We start from the raw sequence: 21,166 nt of genomic DNA, 5'->3' as shown, positions 1-21,166 counted from the left end.
GAATAAAGTCCTGGAAGCCAGCAAAAATCCTCCCTGATCAGCAGGGTAGGGGCAAGAGATCCCAGATGAGAAGAGACCATGCCCTGAGGTGCTCTGGATACCAATATTAGGTCCCGGAAAGCTATGCACAGTGCCGGTGTATGTTTTTATTATAGAATATAAGCTCAAGACAAGTTTCTATCTTCAACACAAAATCTTAAAACTTAAAAACTTCCTTCATGGATATGCTGACCAGTTTCTGGCCAGAGGGCTCAGAATCAGGCAGGCCACTCACCCAGAATCCAGTCCCTAAGAGCCTTATTTCTAACAGATTAATCTGTGCCACAAATTACAAACCAAGCAAGGCCCTTCCGAGGAGCAAGGCTAGCTCTCTCTCCTGGCTTATCTCCCTATTGGTTCCTCCTCTGCCCCACTGTCCCCACCAAACACCCTCTTCTCTTGGAAGTCCTCAGTGATTCCCCTTGTTCTAAGAGATCCTTGCCTATACACCTATTAAAAAAAATCCCATTTATACATCTACTGTATCCTTAACATGTGGTTTAAATTTCTGGAGACCATTTTGCTTACAGTTTCTCTCCCTTGAGGGCAGAAATTATTACTCATCATCTCAGTGGCTGACACACAGTGTATGGTCAGAATAAATTTGTGAAATGAATCCTAAGATAGTCTTTTCTCCAAATCATGTAAGAAATTGACAAAATTAATGTATGGCATTTTCAAACTCTAAGTTTACCAACTATTTGTAAATAGTTGGTATATATAAACCAAGTAAGGGAGAAATTAAAAGATATGTTATTCAAGTATGCCTATGTAAGTGCATGTTCATATCTTTACAAAAAAAAAGAGCCTTACAAATTTAACATACTCAAAGAAGAAAGTTGAAGAGAAATGGGACTCTATTTTTTTTAATTAATTAATTAATTAATTAATTAATTAATTAATTAATTCTTGGCTGCATTGGGTCTTTGTTGCTGCGCGCCGGCTTTCTCTAGTTGTGGCAAGCGGGGGCTACTGTTCGTTGCGGTGCGCGGGCTTCTCACTGGGGTGCCTTCTCCTGTTGCAGAGCATAGGCTCTAGGTGCGCGGGCTTCAGCAGTTGTGGCACGTGGGCTCAGTAGTTGTGGCTCGTGGGCTCTAGAGCGTAGGCTCAGTAGCTGTGGTGCACGGGTTTAGTTGCTCCACTGCATGTGGGATATTCCCAGACCAGGGATCGAACTTGTGTCCCCTGCATTGGCAGGTGGATTCTTAACCACTGCGCTACCAGGGAAGTCCCTGGGACTCTATTTTACACTTTCTAGCTGAAATTCTTCATTTAGGTTATTTCTTATTATGTAGCAATTCTCCCTAATGCTAATCTATATAGATTCTGTTTAAAGACACAGGCAAATGGTCATCTCTAATCTTCTGCTTTAGAAAGGCATGGTGTGATTATATTTGCACTGGTAATGCTCTAGGACCTTGCTAGTTCTTGAACTAAGTGGCAAAAGCAATTAGAGTCATTTCCAGAACTGGCTGATGAGAAGATCTTGCTCCTACTGCTTCTTAAAGTCCCCGGTTGATAGCACTCTCCTCTCCAAAATATGTACAGTCACTTCGCAAGGTCCCTCTAAGCAAATCATCATGTTTATCCTAACTTGCTTCTCAAGTTCTGTGACCAGTATCTATCGAGTGCCTACAATCCACCAGGAATGTGCACCCAGCATCAAAGGACATGAAGATAAAAAAGAGGCTTGTCCCTACCCTCCAGACCATGAAGTTCAAGGCTCTCCCTCCACCACGGCCTGTTGAGAGTCACTCATAACAGTCCCATTCTGCTCCCCCCAGCAAAAGACACCCCCCCCGAAGAAGGAATGGAGTTTCACTGTTCTGTTATTTATGTTCTTCAGAGCAGAGATTCTACACCAAGAAAATCACTGGGACAGACAGAGGTGGGGCACTCAAAATTTTTGTTACATGAATAAACCAATAAATCTTCAGACTCCACACATTAAATCTTTGTAACTTAAACTGGTTAAAAGACTGCTTAGACAAGCCATTGAGATCTGACATGCCGTGGAATCCAACCAATTTAGTGACATGTCCTAGAATGATACCAAATGACCCTCAATGGAGCTTTCTATATGCCAATAGCAGGCTTAGCGACAGAGGGAAATCTACAAAGATTTGGAACAAAGCCACATTTCTCAGGAGGTTTCAAAACTGTGACACTTATTGGAGGAAGGCTTCTCCACAATTTTTATAAACAGTCATTCAAATATGGAATCCCAATTCCGAAAACTATTCTATAGTCCCTAACCTTATTGCTTAAGGTTAAAGCACGCGCACACACACACACACACACACACACACACTTGCAAACACATATATGACTGCTCTCTCCAGATATGTGTACTTCAAGTACCTACTAATTGAGGAAATACCAATCTCTGCAATAACTCTCCAAAGACTGGGACCATCCCTATAACCTACAAGTTTGCCTAATCACCACCATAAACTAGTTCCAGTCTAGAGAATCTTCTATTTGTCATGTCTATGGTCCGTAACTCTACGGAGAGCAGGGGGACATCTATTCAAATGAGTCTTGGTTTGCTTCCTCAATTTTCATAAAATGATGACAACCTTATCTTAAAATAAAGCCTCTATCTTTTTATTGACAACAGAGCATGTGGACTCCGGGCCCTTTCCAGAGAATACAACCTCTAATGGTCTGCAGACCACCATTAATTCAAAGCCCAGTTATAAAAAAAGAAAACAAATAAAGGAACATACAAAACTGTCACAGTATCACTTGAGGGAGAAGCTGCAATCTATCTGTTCCTTGTATTCCTGAATCAAACCAAACCATCGATAACCTAGGTACTTGTACTGGTGGTTCTCAACCTTGGACGCACATTGGAATCACCTGGGGAGCAGATGCCTCACCGCCCCTCCCCCACGCTCCACAGATTTGATGGAATTCTGTGGTAGTTCTGCTGAGCAGCCTAGGATGACAATGTGCCTTATAGACTTGCTTTTCCTAAACTGTGCTTTGGTGTTATGTCCTCTGCTTCTTCTTAGTGAAGTGGAATAAAAAGCAGCCATATAAAATTCACTACTTTATTTTCTGCAAGGAAATTTTGGGAGGTGTTGCTCAAGATGACATCCTTCATCTCATAAGTCCCAGAAGACTTTAAAATCACTTTTAAACCTAACTGGTAAGGAAAACTTTTCTTCTCTTGAGCAACTCAAGTGCTTTGATCTTATGTGCAAAAATAAGTTTGTAACTGATCATATTTCCCTTTTTGTTTTGACCACCAGGAAATGAAAAATCCAAGTTCAATAACCATAGAGGACATCATGGGATTAACTTTTGCTTGGGTCTCATTTCTTCTTTTCCCTTTGCTCTGACTTTTTTTTTTTTTTTGGAACAGAGAAAGGTTTATTACAGGGCCAACCAAGCAAGGAGAACAGGTGGCTTCTGCAAGCCCCAACCTGCTCTGACTTTTTAAAAGCTATTTATTTTATAATATTGACTGTAAAACAGTAAGCTGCCTTCAGTCAATTTTCAATATGAGGAGATATAACAATTAGCTCCCATTCATATTCCTCACATATCTTTGAACTATAAATGATCAAACACTGAAATTGGTGTGACTAAAATCCATGGATACATGTACAGTTCTTCTTTGGTTTTTTTTTGGGGGGCAGGGGGGTGAGGATAGATGGAGGGATAGGTAGGTAGGTAGATAGATAGACCTCCCTCAAAATATATGAGCCCCCTGATAAGCATAGCTAAGAATGGCAATTTCCCAGAAAATTTTCATTTATTCACTTAAAACTGTTACATTCTAAATTCACAAATCTAGAAAAACCTTCAGTGTGCAAGCAGATAGACACAGGTTTACCAGAATAAAAAGACTACAGTTTAAAAATTACAGCAACACTGAGTCAAAAGAAACCTCAAAAGGCTATCACCCCACCTCATGTTATGGAAGTAGGAACTCTGAATGCATGACTATTGGCATGGATTCTGTATCTATTCATTCCTAATTCTATGCTTTCTCCTAACCCATCACCCAATCACCTCAAAACTCCCCACCTCTTCTGAAAAACTCCAATATTCTTCTCTTTCCTTGCCAATTCCAAGAGGACTCTTTCCTTACATGCTTTTTTGGAGGTACTGAAAAAAAGGCATGTGCTTATGAAAATGTACAGTTCCATTCACTACGATCTCTGGAGTAAATTAACCAAATCTTGGTCACCAGCAACTCAAAAAGAGTTAATAAAACTTATTTCTTGACAGTTACCTCTATAAAGAGAATTGGAAAATATCTGCCTTCTTTTCCATGCAAATAAGACCTTGCAGGTACATCTCCATGCTGATAAAGCAGAATTTCTGTCACAAGTGCCCAGTTGACAATAAGCTGGAAAAGGGCAAAACCAGGCTTTAAATCTAGATATGTTAACTAATCTTCAATTTCTCTAATTTAGACTGTGACCTCAGAAACTCTAAAGAATGAAATGGCCCCAACTACCTAGTTATTCTAGACAACTGCAGCAAACCGGTTATTCACTAACATTAAAAAAAAATTTTTAATGAATTTTTTCCTAAAATACACCACACATTTCTTAAACAGGAGGATCATATACTCATAGGGTTTTAGAGTTGAAAGGAACCTTAGAATTAAATATTTTCCATTCACAAATTCTTTGCTGGCATTCACAAAACCACCACCAATAAATCTGTTGACAGCACAAGTTTACCTGTGAAAATTTAGCTGTAATATTATCATTATTACATTCACATCTCATACTTGAATAACTTTACTGTTTTCTATTCTCTATTATGAATACTTAAAGAAGGTGGTTCCTAAATTTTAAAAATTATATCACACCATTTGAAAATCCCCCCCCCCTTTTTTTTTCAGAAGTCACTAAATATCAAGCTAAGATATCCAAGCAAAGTCCTTACAGTCTGGCTTCATCGTCTGATATGAATTCCTAGAACATCAGAAATTTCTGAACATGTGATTAAAGGTTTATCTAATCTATTTAACTGATATTACAGACTGTTTAATATGTGCCAGCCACTGTTCTAGGCACTGGGAATACAGAAGTGAACATGGACCTGACTTCCTGTGGGTGAGGTGGAGGAGAAGGCAGGCAATAAAGAAAATAAGTAAAGTATAACGTGCTGGAAGTTGGTAAAAGAGAGAAATAAAGCGAGCGAGGGATGGCGAATGCTGGGACAGGGCAGAAAAGGGGAGCAGGATGAAATTGTTAGAAAGGATAACAATGGAAGGACCCGCTAAGAAGGTGGCATGTGAGCAAAAACTTGAAAGAGATGAGGGAGGAGAACTTGTGGAGACAGAGAGAGAGAGACACACACACACACAGATTGTGGAGGCTGAGGCATTCCAAACAGAAAGAAGAGTAGAAAACCCCCAATATGCAAGTGTGCATCTAGTTTAACGGTTAAGCAGAATCCTATTTTAACCATATGATAGTTTAATGTTCTATTTAATGTCATCAAAGAGTTGATTGACAATGATTTTTAATCATACCTTTGGGTACGTCAACCTACAAATATTAACAGTGACAATGAGCAAGATACTTGATTTGGTACTCTTATACCATTCAAAGAAAATAGAAAACTTAGTCTATTCCCAAAAGGAGATACAGTGTTGTATGAAAAAAAAGATAAATACACATACGAAGATAATTAGCTATTTAATAAATGCATGGATATGTATAAACTGGAGCTAGCTTTTTATATCCAATGAAACTGTTTACCAAAAAACAAGTATATTTTTCCAGATTAAGAGGATGCAAGAAAAGTATGTAAAGGACGTACTGTAAGCATTTTTGCAAAGTACTTGATCATGGCCAAAATTAACAAGAGAATGACTGGTATAAGTTGGATGTAAAATTAAAAAGTAATATATCATCTACATTATATAAGATGAAAATACAGAGTGACATTATTTATTGGGAGTGAAGGGCTGTTTTTGGTTTTCCCGCCATGAAAATTAGTATTATAGCTTTAAAATGAAAATTTATCAGTCAGAAGTAATATTAATATTCTTCTGCAGTCATCTCTAAAATTTTAATATTTCTTCACCTTCCATCTTTGACTACATTCATATTTGGAAAAAGGATTTAACTAACATTGTCCTTAAACACAACTTAAACTTCTCAGTGTAAGGGAAACTGATTCTTATTCATTCATTCTCAGAAGAGTTGAATCCAAAAAAATTAACATTGCACTGGCTTAAGTTTCAAAGCTGGTTAAAACCATTTTGCCACAATTCCCAACAGATGAATATGTGAATTAATATAGATGAGATCAGCATCTAATTTTCTAAAACTCTCAATAAACATATTGGTTCCAAGAAAATTGGTAATATAGGAATTGGACCAAAGACAGATCTACTGGCATAAACTATTAAAGCATTTAGATAATATTCACATATTAACTACTTCTGTGAACAACTGCAATGAAATGTGACACTACTAAAAACCTTTGTTCATAATAAACCAATAAGCCACTAGTCTCTGCCGAATAGCAGCGTGAAAAAAAAAAAGGAATAACAACAGAAACATGAAAAATGAATGAACAGTTTTACTTTTGTAGTTTAAAATGCATTCAAATAAGATTCAAATGGAAATGTGAAAATGCACGGTGATTACAGTCATTACAAGGAAAAAATATTTGAAAGTGCTTTAAGAGGACTTATTTTCTTTCTAAATTATACTACTGAAGTCATGTTTAAATTCATACAGAAGCTTGCTTTACATGGTAACCCATGAGTTGAATTATCAAACAGTAACAACCCTAATGAAATGAACAGATGATCCTAGTAAACAGGAGGCCATGCCACATGTTGACTAAATCCCATTCCATTTTCCCCTTCCTGGGTGCATTTCCCAGCTTCCTTTGCAGGAGGCTGGGCCCATGTGACTGCACACCAGCCAATGAGGAAGAGCTGACTATGCTCTCTCTTCACCTCCCACAGCAACCTTAAAAGCCATGTGTTCCAGCTGCTACAACTACAGCTTGAATATGAGTCACCACTTAGAGGACAGCCTCTGAGGAACACCATCTGACCCCCATCAGACTGCGTGGTCAGTGACAAGCAAACCTTCAGTGTGTTGTGTCTTGAGCTGTGAAGCCTTGTTGTCCAAGCATAACCTACCTTATTCTAATACATTCCTGATACTCCCTAACTAGATGTCAAACATACTTAGACTATTGCCTTGAGTTTTATTTTGGACAGGTAGAAAATCTGTTAACAACCAGCAGAAAATAGCTGAAGGCTAAAAATAAATACTTCCTGAGTCCCTAACATGTCCCTAACTCTAGGTCTCCAAAGTGAGGTGTGTGCATCTCAGGGTATGCCCACGATGAGCCACTGGAATATGGATATAAAATATTATAACTTCTACTTACAGATCTTTATCATTTTTTAAAGTTCCTGTTCTTGTGGATGTTTTATAATGTACACAATACATTAGGATGGTACGACTTGAGGTTAACTATAGATAAACAAACATACTGGATGGATTTTAAGACCAACAATCTTGAGGCAAGAAAATAATTATAATTGCATAGTCCCTGCTCAAAAGATGCTTCCTCTTGTCCAACCCTTAAATAGGAAACAATTAATGAAATATATAAGGTAGTATGCAACAAAGTCCATACAACTGTGACATAATGCATGCTATGGAAAATACGTGTTAGGACTACCAAGTGGCATTTTTGGGAAGAGGCTTCAAAATGCAGGTGTACCCCAGATGCATCTTGAAAGATGAGTAGGATTTGAATACGTGGAGAAGAGTGAAGTGAGTGTAACAATACAAGACCAGGGTGCCTGGAAAGAAGAAGAAATGAAAGCAACAGTGGGATAGGCAAGAAGAGGCCAAGAGAAGGAGAGCTTACAACTAACTGATCCCTAGCCACAAATTTATTCAAACTCAACCTCTCTATTTTCACAGTCAAAATTTTCTCTTAGGACTGATTTTAGTTTTCTAAGTTCTGTTCAAGATCAATGTCAGATATATGCAAACACCAAAGAAAAATCTTTAAATATAGAAAATGACAAAGATTTTCAAGTTCTAAGACTCACTTATGCTACCTTATCTATGCCTGCAAGACAAAGTATGGCACATACAATCATAGATAGGATACTGTTATAATGACAATCATATCACATTATGAAAAAGAAGCAAATGTTCAAAGCATTATACACCATTTTCTCTTTGTTTTAGGAGCAATGTCCAAGAAACACCCATACACATTTCCACACTTCCTCCTTCCTTATACCCATGTTCCAGGTAATGAGTAACCAGACAGCAATGACTCACCCATATTGCGTAATCTTAAATAGCTACATGGGTGCATTTTATAATTTATGTCCTAACAACTTTACACTTCAGTAACATTGTCTTTAATACATTTCTCTGATCATGGATGGGATTCTGCCATTTTTAACATCCTCGTTTTTATCCATAATGCTATTCACACGAGAAAATTATGTATAAGCTTTTGCCATTTAACAATGGCCAAGGCAATTATAAATATAGAGAAAAGCAGCAGCAACACTCTAGGACGGAATGTGAGGTAGGGTATATGAGGGTGAGAATATGTCTTTTGAAAGTAATCAAAGCAGTGGCTTAAAAACTAGCAAGTCCTAAAGAAACATTCAAGAGCCCTTAGCAACCCATGCTTCATGAAAATATAGATGGTAAAAGTGGAAATGGACCCCTCCGGTGGCAATCTAGGTCTTAAGTAGGCAACCTAAGAGGATGCCTGCTTGTGTTTCCCAAAAATAAAGGTCCATGGTGCAAACCAGCCAAATCTTCCCTCCGTCCAGGTGCTTTCTAATGTTGTGCTGTTGAGGTGGACTAAAGGACAAAGATTAGTAGAAAATGTACCCATTCTAACTTATTCCTCTGCTGCTAACTTCTTGTGAAATTAGACTAAACCATCTATTACGTTATGTTTCTAACGTAACTGGGCATACTCTTTTCAGACCTCAAGCTGACGGCCCACGCATTCAGACAATGAACACAAATATCCCAAGGGGAGGGTTCCCTATCCAAAGGAGAGCACATCCTTCGCGTAAGTCAATGACGAGTGTAAATCAGGACTGCTGTATATCAAATGTTCTTCCTCCTGAATAACATTATGATTCATCACCAACAGCAACTAGAGGTTTTGTCATAAAACATAATGAACTAACATCTGTTTATACTTACAAAATTCCTTTCAACATTCAGTCATTTACCACTCATTCATTAAAACACTGCATTTATACACGTACACACTTAGGCATATTTAACAAGTCTGAATTTTTTTTTCCAGTCGGTGACTGAAAATGCAAGATGGCAATTTTTCCCGATGCATAAGCTTGTAATTTTAAGTAATGCCCTCATCCCAAACTCTCCTCCTATTACTTTAGAATAAACATAATCCTTCAATCCTCCCAATGATTAAAGTAGACTGGTATTTGAATGTTTTATTAAAAAAAAAAAAAAAAAGTTCTACATGTAGCTATCATCTCAACTCAAATACCTTTTACCTTCCTCAAATACCTTCCTATCATCCTGGTTCACTGTGCCTTAGCCAAACCGGTCCGTCCTTTGCTTTATCTTCTGTGTAGGTCATTATTACACTTTACAGTGGCCACCTATTTCTAGAATTCCTTCTTGAAGACTCAACATAGGTGTCACCTTCAGAATCTCTGAACCCACCCATTTTTTGTGCTTCCGCCTTATTCCCTGTCATTGCAAGAACGCTGTTATATTAAAGTGACCTGCTTATGTATCCATTCCCCTCTCCTCCCAACTAGCCTGAGATTCGTGAAGACAAAGACCACGTGTATCTTCTATACACAGTTTCTAACAAAGAGTAGGCTCCCCATATTCATTAATTCAGTCACTCACTCAACAAATACTTACGGAGTAGCTGCTACAGGACAGACATTATTCTAATTGCCATGGATTCTAATTGCTATGTGAAATAAACAAAGCCCCTGTTCTCCTAAAGATGACATTCAAACACAGGAGACAAATAATAAAGACACAACAAACACCCAGTGAAATGTCAGATGATAAACGAATGAAAGTAAAGTAGTCGAAGGGGACAGTGAATGGCCGGGGCAGGGGTTGCTATTTTAGGTATTTTAGGTAATCAGTGACGATTAAGGCGTTCCCTAACTGAAGTGAGAGAACAAACACGTTGGTCCCTTGAAGGGGAGAGAGTGAAGCAGAGTGGGTGGTGTGTGAGAGGAGCAGTGAGGAGGTTAGGAGTCAGCACGGCTGCAGCAAGGGGACGGGAAGTTAACAAGTGCAGTCAGGCGGCCAGTGCCCACATCAAGTGGAGGTCTGCAGGTCACACAGGAGCCACTGCAGGTTTCCAAAGCAAAGAAAAACAATCCAATGGGCATCTTTAAGAAAGAGGACTTTAGCCCGCAGCCACCACATTTTTGGGGAAAAGATGGCCGGGGGATCGAGGTGCGGGAGAAGGCGACAACGGTAGAGTTGAAACAGGAAGATCCGTTAGGAGGCTACCACAATAATCTAAGTGAAAAAGGATGGCGGCTCAGAGGAGCACGGTGGCAATGGTGGCGAGACTGGGATAGGTACAGGCAGCACCAACAAGACCCGATAGTGGATTGAATGTGGGGTGGGAGAGAAAAGGAAGAAAAGGTTTGTGGTGTGAGTAGCCAAAGGATGGTACTGCCGCTGCCCGAGAAGAGAGAAAGGATGGGGACGGGGGTGCCCTCCAGTCTGAAGCATGCGAAGTTCCAGGTGCCTCTTGGACACCCCAGGAGATACTGAAGGGTTGAATGTAGCTGAGTCACCAGGAGCTCAGGGGTGAGGTCCAGCTGGAGACCTAAATCTGGGGGCATCAGGACATATTTAAAGCCCAAATGGGCTCATCTAAGTGCCTACAGAGGAGAAGGAAAAGGCCCCAAAGCCAAACCCTTGGACGTACCAGCATTCAGAGGTAGAGAGGAAGAAGCACATCCAGCCTTCCACCAGGAGATGGAACAGCCAGTGTGCTGGAGGAAAACAGGAAAATGTGGAGGCCAGAAGGTCAAATTTTAAAAAGGGTTTCAGGAAGGAATTGGTCACACTGTCAAATATTACTGATAATTAAAGGAAGAAGAAGATTCAAAACTGACTATTGGAGTTGACAACATGGAGGTCATAGATGATCTTGAAAAGAACAGTTTTCATGGAGAAGAGAGATAAAAGTCTGACTAGAGTGAATTTAATAAAGAAAAGAAGATAAACTGGAGACAACAAGTATACACAACTTTTTCAAAAAGTAATAAAGGGAATCAAACAGTGTGATAGCTAGGTGACATGGAATCGAGAAATATTATAGCATGTACATTGGTGGAAACGGAAGAGGGAGAAGAAAAAGTTGATAATACAGTGGAGAGGGGAAATAATCACAGAGTAATGTCCTTAAGGGTATAAGAGGGGCTCGATGGGGTCCAGGGCCCACGTAGAGGGGGTGCCTGAGAGGGGACTGGACAGCTGAGTCTTTATAACATTCAATGTTTACGGAACTGAACTACCCTTAGGTTGAACTACCCTTAAGATATTTCTTATAAAAAGAAGGCCCACTAATTCAGGCTTCTAGAACACCATACAGAAACTCTGACATTAACCTGGCTTCAGGAAGCTAACACAAGTATTTCAGGACAAGCTTTCTATGCCTCTTAAGAAGGATGTATCCATACGTGCATGCATATCTGTGGTACAATAAGAAATATATTTCGTCTGTGTCTCTGGTTCCTGGCACAGAGCTCCTAAAACCCTTGGAATTTCCTGAGTAATAGGACTGCCTTTTGTTATTCATAACAAGCCCCTTCTGCCCACACCTGAGTTGACACTAATGAAGTGACTCATGGTGGGACCCCTAAGTAGCTTCAGGCTGGGGACTGGTCACCAGAAAGACCAAACACATGATCAGAGGGTGGGTACTTTCAGCTCCACCTCCCCAGCTCCAGGAAGGGGATGGGGGCTGCAGACTGGGTTATAAAGACTCTTCAACAAGGAGATTCCGGAGCTTCTGGGTTGAAGGCACTGATGTGCTGGGAAGCTGGCCTGCCCAGAGAGGGCAAGGAAACTCTGCACCCCTCTTCCCCTATACTTTGCCCTATGTATCTCTTCCATTTGGCTGTTCCTGAGTTGCATCCTTTACAATAAACCAGTAAATATAAGTGTTTTCCTGAGTTCTATGAGTCATTCCAGCAAAGTACTGAACCTGAGGGGGTAGTGGAAACCCCCAAATTTGTAGTCAGCTGGGTAGAAGTGTGGGTGGCCTGAGCACTCCATTTTTTCACTGGCATCTGAAGTGGGGCTGTCTTGTGGGGCCGAGCCCTTGACCTCTGGGACCTGCAATAACTCTGGGTAGTTAGCGCCAGAATTGAATTGTATCGTTAGACACCCAGCTGGCGTCGGAGAATTGGTATTGGAAATAACCATACCTTTGGTATCAGAAAACACACAACATCTGCTCTTGGGCCACAGGGGAATAAAACAAACAGGTGACAAGGGACCATGGGAATTGATGAGAGCAGTGAATGTCTCAATGCTGAAATTTCAAGCCATCAGGTTTAAGGAGTAAGAAAACAAGACTACAAAACTGCACTCTCTTAAAAATATACACAGCTAACCACAGACCCAAAAAGCAGAAAACATGGGAGAGGGGAGTTCACACACAGCAAAAGCGGGTCTATTTGCTTCCCAAATCTTAATCACCTGAGGAGAAAGATCAAAGCAACGGAGAGCCAAGGAGTTAAGAGGCATAAACCACTGAACACAGCACAAATAATTACCTTAAAAATAAAACAGCTACATGGTAAACTCATACACTAATGAGGGATTATTCAAATTTTACTTAAAACCGTTCAGAAGCACATTTATAAAAGAAATGCTCAGTGACTGAGCATGCGTGCAAAGGAGCCAATACTGGAAAGGTAGGTCTACACACGTTCTCTTCCCTAAGTTCAGACAAGCCACTCTGTGCCCATGCTTGGATCAGGGGACACGAAGGTGCCAGGGAGGAAGCCCCCTACTCCATGTTCACGCCAACCCCCAGCGCCCACCGCTGCTTTACAAGGCCGTCTCCAGACTAGTTCAGCTTTTCGGGAATTGCTTCGCATCCACACCCCCAGCTCAGCCAGGAGTCATGACTGGCCTCTGAGCCTCCCTCCCGCCCCCCTCACTCTTCAGTCACTCCCACTGGGTTCTACGGGTTTGCCTCTGAAATGTCCCCCCCATTTCCAGATGAGACTCTGCCCTCTTCCCTTCTAGTCTGGATTATTGCCAAAGCCGACCAGATCCCTAAACTTTACTGTCCTTGAGTTCCTCTTCCCCTGGGGCTCCAGAACAGTTCAAATCTCAAGGCTGACCTTATCTCTCCTTCTGCCTGCTTAAAATTGCAAATCCTTAGCACACAAGCCATTTGTGACCCAGATCTGCTCTTCCTCTTCTACCATATATCCCCCTTCCCAGCTTGCATCCTGCATTCCAGCCTCTGGGAACCACAGGAATTGAGATCACGGAGGGGCCACGTCGTATCTCTGGGTCTCCCCTTCAGTTCTTGGCACGCGCTGTTCCCTTGGCCCAGAACACTCCTCCCTCCGCACTTCACACGCCTCGCCCCCTCACCCCCAGGACACGACTAGAGTATCACCACCTCAGTGAGGCATCCCTGGCCACCCTATTTCAAATGGTACACCGTGGAACCCTCACCCTCACACAGTCCTTCTGTGCACTTGTCACCATCTACAACACCATTTAGTTTATTTCCTTCTCTGGTTTATGGTCTCTCCCCCTGCTAGGATGTAAGCTCAAAAGGGCCAAGATATTTGCCCAGTACCTGCACTCATGCCTGGCACTTGACAGGCACTCAAATAACAACTGCTGAATCACTGGATCAACACTATTCCCCCTGCTGGGAAAATTATCTCCTGGGCCTAAATCCTATTCCTTATCTATGTGGCAAATTCGTCCTTCAAGACTCCCACTGTCCCATCCCCCAGCTCCTCAGGCAGGGCTGAACACCCTTTCCCTGGCACATCCACAGCACCTTATCCACGGGGACCACACTCAGACACCTGTGAGGACAGGGGGCACTACTGATAATTATGCTGATACAACAGGAGTGACGGACTGTCCAGGGCAGGCCTGAACACATGGTCACTCTGATCTCCCACCTTTTTCACGGCAGTTCTCTCTCTTCTCTAGTTATTTGCTCACTGGTCTGTTTCCCACACTAGGCTGTGAATCTTTAGGGATGAATCATTTTTGTATCCCCAACACCTCACACATACTGTAGATGCTTAATAATGTTGATCGAATGAATGAACAATCACTTCTGCTCGGGGATTTGGACCCCTGAGACAGGCTGGAGCGGGTGGAAAGTACACCTAGACAGTGGGGACAGCAGCAAGCCCCCTTCCTGGGGCTGGTCCTCCAGGGCCTGCTTCCCTTGCATGGATTTCTGTCCCATGACAGCCCCAGTGCCCACTCTTGGTTCCCCAATCTCCCAAGGATGGGCCCCCTAAGTGCCTTACTGCACTCTGTTTCTATTACTCCTGGCTTTGCTGATTTCCCCAGACTGCATCAGGACCAGTATTTGCCAGCCCCTGTTTAGACAAACTCCCACACAGTTCCCTTCAACCCACCCATCCGGTCCTACTGCCACACAAGTCCCAGCACCAGACCACAGCAGTGAGTCTTATTTCAACAACAAAGGGGGCACCCCTCCCCTGAACACACCCCCTCTAGACAGCACTCCTCACGTGGCTTCCAAGTGCAGATGAAGTGTTAGGCTAACGCTTTTCAGGGCTGAGGGCTCAGTGCCATTCCTCTGGATGAAATGGATCTCTTCCAGAAGGCTGCAGAATTTCTCAGGGCCTGTGAAAGTCCTGTAACATTCTGGCAGGAAGCAACCTATTTTGTCAAGAATCAATTTTTTCCCTTTATTATTATACACCAATGAAATAATCATGTATGCTGGTATGAACGTGTGCTCGGCTTTATGAATTGCCTTTTCAAAATAAACTTTCAAGTTTGAGACGTGCATTTTCTGAGAAGTGATAAAAATTCTAATTAGGGATCTAGAAATTAGGATTCTGAGACTTCTCAGACATACAAAAACACTTTTCATTAATAAATGTATTCTTCTATCACAATGATTTTCATGGTAAAAACATTATGGTAGTATAGAACCAACCTTCCAACTTTAATTTTAAAAGTTCATAATCTGAAAGAGAAATTAGCTGAGGTCCCTTTCTGCCAAGAGTATATATTCTGAAAGACACTGTTTTGAAAATAACTCCCATAAAGCAACAGACTGAGAATAAAAGTTTGAGAGTTAAAGGCAGGAAGTTCAGTTCATGGAGCTTCGTAAAATCTGATTCAGTGCGAAGCCCAGACGTGTCTCTCAGCATGGACCCAGCCTCAGGAAGCTTCAATTTAACACCTATCCTTCACTACCACATTGCATCGCACTGCTAACAGGAATCAATCTCTCTACATCAAGAAGTCTTCTCATCCACATTTGTCCAGAATCCAACAAGCATCTGCCAGGACAGCAAACATGGTGACTGCCTTCTGCTTATTCTGACCCATGATAGTCGTGCAGAAAGGGAAAGGGGCAATTTGAGCTCTTTTTAAGATGGTGGCATTCCACATGAGATGTTAACTTAAGGTATCCCAACTAAAGAGTAAGACGGAGCTCAGATTCCCCCCTGCACATGTTACTCATGTGGATTAGAGACGTACACAGATGCAGACCCTTCCAGATCACAACCTATGGGCTATTGACTTAAACTACCTGAGAGAACATGGCTTAGAGGTGCTTTATAAGAATACTATTTAAATTCATTTTGTTTTTCACAAAAGCTTCCCTCCCTTTGCTCTACCCTTTTCCCCCCTAACCAATGGTTTGAACAATCTTGGTTTCTGTATACTAAAGTTTGAGGATTGTCTCCCTCACGAAGACAAGAATTTTATCTGCTTTGTTCAACTGCTCTATGTCAGTGCCTAAAAGAGAGTCTGGCACATGGTAAGCTCTCGATAAACATTTGCTCAGTAAATGAGTAACTTTCCTAAAGCAAAAAGTAGAAAGAATGCTAGATGGGAAAGCATAATACCCTTTTCTGCAAGTGGTTTTCTGGGAGGGACTGAATCAATGGGAGGCTCCACTATTCCAAAAAGGAAATGAGGGAAATAATACAAAAGTCTCAGCGACATCACATCAACACACAAACACACACACACACACACACTCCTTCTCACTTTCCTTGAGAAAGTACTTTAACACCCGGTTGTACAAGCAACCTCTATGAGAATTCAGAATCTAGCTGTCATAAAAGTTCTCAAAACAAATAAAATTTTACTCACAGAATTTCAACTCCGCTATAGAGGAAAATACTGATAACAAGAAAAGGGACAACACCTGGGGCTTCTGCCCTAAACCCTTATCCTAAGCTCTGGACACCCAACCACAGCACTGGCACATTTTGAGATACAGTCAGAAATGTTTTTTATAACATGTATCTGGTTCACCCTGAATGGAGTAAAATAACACGATTAACAAGGACTCAAAACACTCAAGCTTTCTAGCAATGTCATTCTCTGGGCACTAGTATCTGGTCCTGCAAAATCAACTGTCATAAAATTAGGGGTCGGAGGTTTCCTAGAGACAGGGGGCTCACATCTGGACAACTGACAGGAACATATTCCAAATCCTCCCATTAATCACTTGTCCATTTTTAGGTGAGAGTAGCCAGAAAATTTTCAAGGCCTTAAGACATTTTTCTCAGTTTTTCGAATTTGTTGCAAGGCTTTTCATTTACTGAAATGGAAAGACAGCTTGCTTCAAATAGTGCTTGTAATGCCTACGTAATATGGTCACCACACCATGTCTCAATGTGGGAAGGACACATTTCAGCTCACTCCTGGGTCGTGACTACCGGGAAGGATTGGTCGTGGGGCACTTTTCCTTTTCTCGGCATGTTCCCTTCGCTAGACACTGCATATAATTAGATGGTAAGTGCTCTGCATCAGGAAAAAATTGAACCTGAACACTCAGGGTTGAAGAGCACTATAATACTTTAGTCTACATTTTTATAAAAATGAAAAAAAAATTCTCATTATACTGCATGAAGTTTTGAATAAACCCGGCAAATAGCATGCTAAGAATAGTTTGATTTCCTTGAATTGTCAGAGATGAGACAGTACAAGTAAAATGTAATGAAATATTATTTAAAACCTCTTTTGTTCTCTTGTTATTGAGCTCTTAAGAGAAAAGCACTGAAAGCACCACAGAGATGCACAGGATAAAGTTCCTGGTCTACAGAAGCTTCTATCTCATTAAAGAAGATGACACTGAAACACAATTAACCACAGTAAGAAAGGTGGTGTGTCAGATCACATGAGTGGTTCTGAGAACTCAGAGGCAGGAAAAGTCACTGGTGGGTTAGTCTGGAGCTGATCAAGCCTTTAAGACAGAACCTAGGAGACAGGCAGGATGTTAAGAGTAGAGTTGGGGTATGAGGTGGGACAGGCAGAAAGGAAAAGACATGGAAAGCTGCGACTCAAAAGGAGGTTCCACGAAGGCGTGAAGTGGTGTTTGGGCTGGAGAGGAGGACGAAGGCTGGACGGCCAAGAGCCTGAACAGTAAGCCAAGGAACTTGGAGTTCACTCAAATAGTAATGCGGAGCCCAGGAAGGTTTCCGGGAATAGCATGATCTAGTTTTAGGAAGATCCATCTGAGGGTGATAAACTCTATCTAGTGCTGCAAGGTGAAAAGGCAATCACCCAAGGGAAGGCCAGTGGATTTGGTAACTAAAATATCAGAAGGTGTTTGTCACCCTGCTATTCTGAGTGGAGGGAGAGTAAATAGTTCAGTTATCTCCCTTATCTCTCCCCTATCATTCTTTCCCATCCCTGATGTTCGGCCTCTGAGGCAGTTCTCCATGAATGCAGTTACTGAGTGGTCTGAAATGTACTAAGTCCTCACTGGGATATTTAAGAAAAATTCCTTATGTGCAAAATATTTAAAAATCATGCTGGAAAGACACAGCTTACACAATTAGAAAGGTAAACAGTATCACCTATGCTGCCCAGCAGGGCCCTCATTTCTCTGGGCAAGCCACCCAATGTTATCACGCTCAAGGTGTAGCTCCAAACATACAGGGGATAGGAATCCAGAGAAGGGAACAGAAAAGGTACGACAACAGAAAACCATTTTTGAAAAGGAACATAGATAAGAAGCCACGGTTTATCTTCACTTTATTCATTTCTGCTCTCTGAGTCACGTACTTATGTAGAATGTAAATATTTTTCAGTTGTCTGAAATTTAAAGAAAGATAATTTCTGGACACCTTCAAAAACACATGAGTTATGAGGGAAATATCTGGATGGTTTTGCAGACTAACAGTGAACAACAGGTCAAATGAAATTCCAAATGTAATCTGGGGCAAATTAATCAGCAATTTTCAAGGTACTTGGTTTGAGCAGCTGCTTAAGTTCTTTTTTATTCAAATTGGAACCAAATTCTTGAAGAGTTATGATTAGAATGCATCAAAAGCTTGAAGTCATCTTATCCTATTATATCACAAAGATTCTATGAGATCAGGTTGGGTTTTAGTAGGGAACCTAGCTAGTACTGACCCTGTTTCAGATGCTGTCAAAGACGGACACTCACAAAGGATAATGCAGGAAAATGCATTAAAGGAAGAGGAAATGTCCCACCTTGGAGGACAAAGTGGTAAGGAAGAGCCTGTTAAAATGTCAGAAATGTGTCCCACATATCTCATTATTACATTAATTATTATATTTATCACTGTTAATAGCAGCAGCTGTCCATAACGTCAGATTCCCTGCTAAGCATTTTACTTATATCAGATAATTATATTTTCTAAATATCTACTAGATAGTTATCCCTCACAAAAATCCTATGAGTTAATAATTATTTTCCCATTGTACACAACAAATTACTTAACTTCTGAGTTGAAGTTTTTTCCAGTAATTTGCTCAAATGACATGGTTTGTAAATGGAAAAGCTGGGACTCAAACCAAGTCCTGTTCAATATATTTTGAACCCTTACTTTCAGGTGCTAAGAATATTATGGTGAGCAAAAGCTGGCATTGCAGGTGAAGCTGACATGAATCAAATAATCCCATAAAGAGATGTTTAACTGTAACTGTGACAAGAGCAATAGATCTGACCTTGGCAAGGAGGGGGCGAGGGATGGACATTTCTTCCTTGAGGTCTAATGCAATCTAAGATCTAAAGGAAGAACAGGAGTTGCCTTGGGGAAAAGGGAGGGAAAAGCATTCCAGGCAGAAGGCACAGAATGTGCAAAGATGACGTGGTGGGAAGGAGTGTGCTGAGGACTGAAAGAACAAAGTGAGGTGGGGAGGGAGCTGTGATATGAATCTAGGGAATTCAGATTTATTAGGTGAGATTGCACCTTCCATCCCATGCACAAGGTTTTATAGATCATGGTAAAAAGATTCTGTCTTTATCTTAAGCACACTGGGAATTTATTTTATTGCTGGTGTGGTTTTTTTCCCTTGGGGGGTAAGGGGTGAACTTGGGTAGCAGTGCTATGCAGCCTCTTATAGGAATCTTTCAGGAACAGGGATAAAAGTGGATATTCCACAGCATGAATTTCTATGTTCTAGAATGGACATCTATTATATATCTAAACAACCCCAAAGTGGAGATTTAAGCTGCAAATGGAAGAATGGCATGCGGTCTCTGGAAGCAAACTGAGGCACAGCTAAGTTATCCTGGAGGGTCCAGGATGCAGGAACACAGGCAACCCAAGGGTAGCAGAATAAAACTGCACAGTAAGAGGCCGTAAGAAGAAAACGGTGGAACCCATTTCCAGCTGAGAGGCACAGCAGATGACTGTTTTCACAACCCTGCTCCCGACCCACGAGCTTTGATAAATGACTTATTTCTCTGAGACAATTTCCCCATTTGTAATAGTACCTACCTCACAGGATTATTTTAAGAATGACCTGAGCTATAACACATGGAAAGTATTTAGAGACGTACCTGCACATAGTAAGTATTCAATAAATACAAGCCATTACTGTTACTATTATCATTAATGCTATTACTGTAAAAGATCATAATTTGCGGTAAGCAGTTAAGGAAGGGAAAACATTTGTCAATATATCTCTGAGACAATATGTTCTCAAACTTGCACATACATATGAATCACCTGGAAAGCTTGTGAAAAATGTAGATTACTGGCTTGTTAGAGGTAAGGCCTAGGAAACTGCGTTTTTCCTAAGCTCCTGGGGGATTCTGACATAGCTGATCTAAGCATTTGACAGGCATGGCTTCAAGGCCTAGAATTTAAAATAAATATTAAGGCATCAAATAAGGTATTTCATTGCAGGGACTTTAACTATAGGAATAACTTTATCAAACAAATTTCAGATTTTTTTTGAATTTTAGAGTTTTATTTATTGTTTTATACAGCAGGTTCTTATTAGTTATCCATTTTATACATATTAGTGTATATATGTCAATCCCAATAGATTTTATTTTTGTTAAGGCAAAATGAAACAAGTTCACTTGCAAAACCTACTTCTAGGAGGAAACTGAATAATCAGAATCCACTTGATTGGTAAAATACAGTGTTTAGTTTTTAATAACCATTTTTACAAACTATTTAAATCTTTAGTTCCAAACAGTCCAAAAATGTCACTGTATGCTCCACTATCAAAAGAAACTAAAATAAACATCTGGACAGTGGTATGTATATTCTTTAATTATTAGATTTATTTTCTAGCAAAAATAATAGAGCCCATCTTCAATCATACAGAGAAAACTCTTTTCTGCTAGGACACAACTAAAACTCTGCAGATTCTTTCACTTTAGTTCAGGTTTTCTCAACCTCAGCACTGTGTAATTATTGTAGATTATTATTTACAGGAATTATTTACAATAACAAGTGACCTCAGAAAAATCAAACAAGTGACTAACTGCAGGGAGGGTGAAATCATTGGCTTAATGTACACATCTGGTGAACAATGTCCATGAAGATTATAAACTGAAAGGATTACTTATTCCTTTTCCTCAAAAACTATTACACAACCCAACACTTGGGATCTTTCTTGACCCAACAAGA

General features: G+C 40.7%; 1 protein-coding gene across 3 annotated transcripts in view; it reads right to left on the bottom strand.

Annotated features, from left to right (window-relative positions):
- Nucleotides 1–21,166, bottom strand: part of MYO1B (myosin IB) — a 184,936-nt gene that overhangs the window by 108,130 nt on the left and 55,640 nt on the right. The gene's annotated exons all lie outside the window — the stretch shown is intronic.

This window comes from Balaenoptera ricei, chromosome 7, assembly GCF_028023285.1.
Source record: "Balaenoptera ricei isolate mBalRic1 chromosome 7, mBalRic1.hap2, whole genome shotgun sequence".
Classification (NCBI taxonomy): Eukaryota; Metazoa; Chordata; class Mammalia; order Artiodactyla; family Balaenopteridae; genus Balaenoptera; species Balaenoptera ricei.
This window is presented reverse-complemented; position numbering and strand designations above follow the sequence as displayed.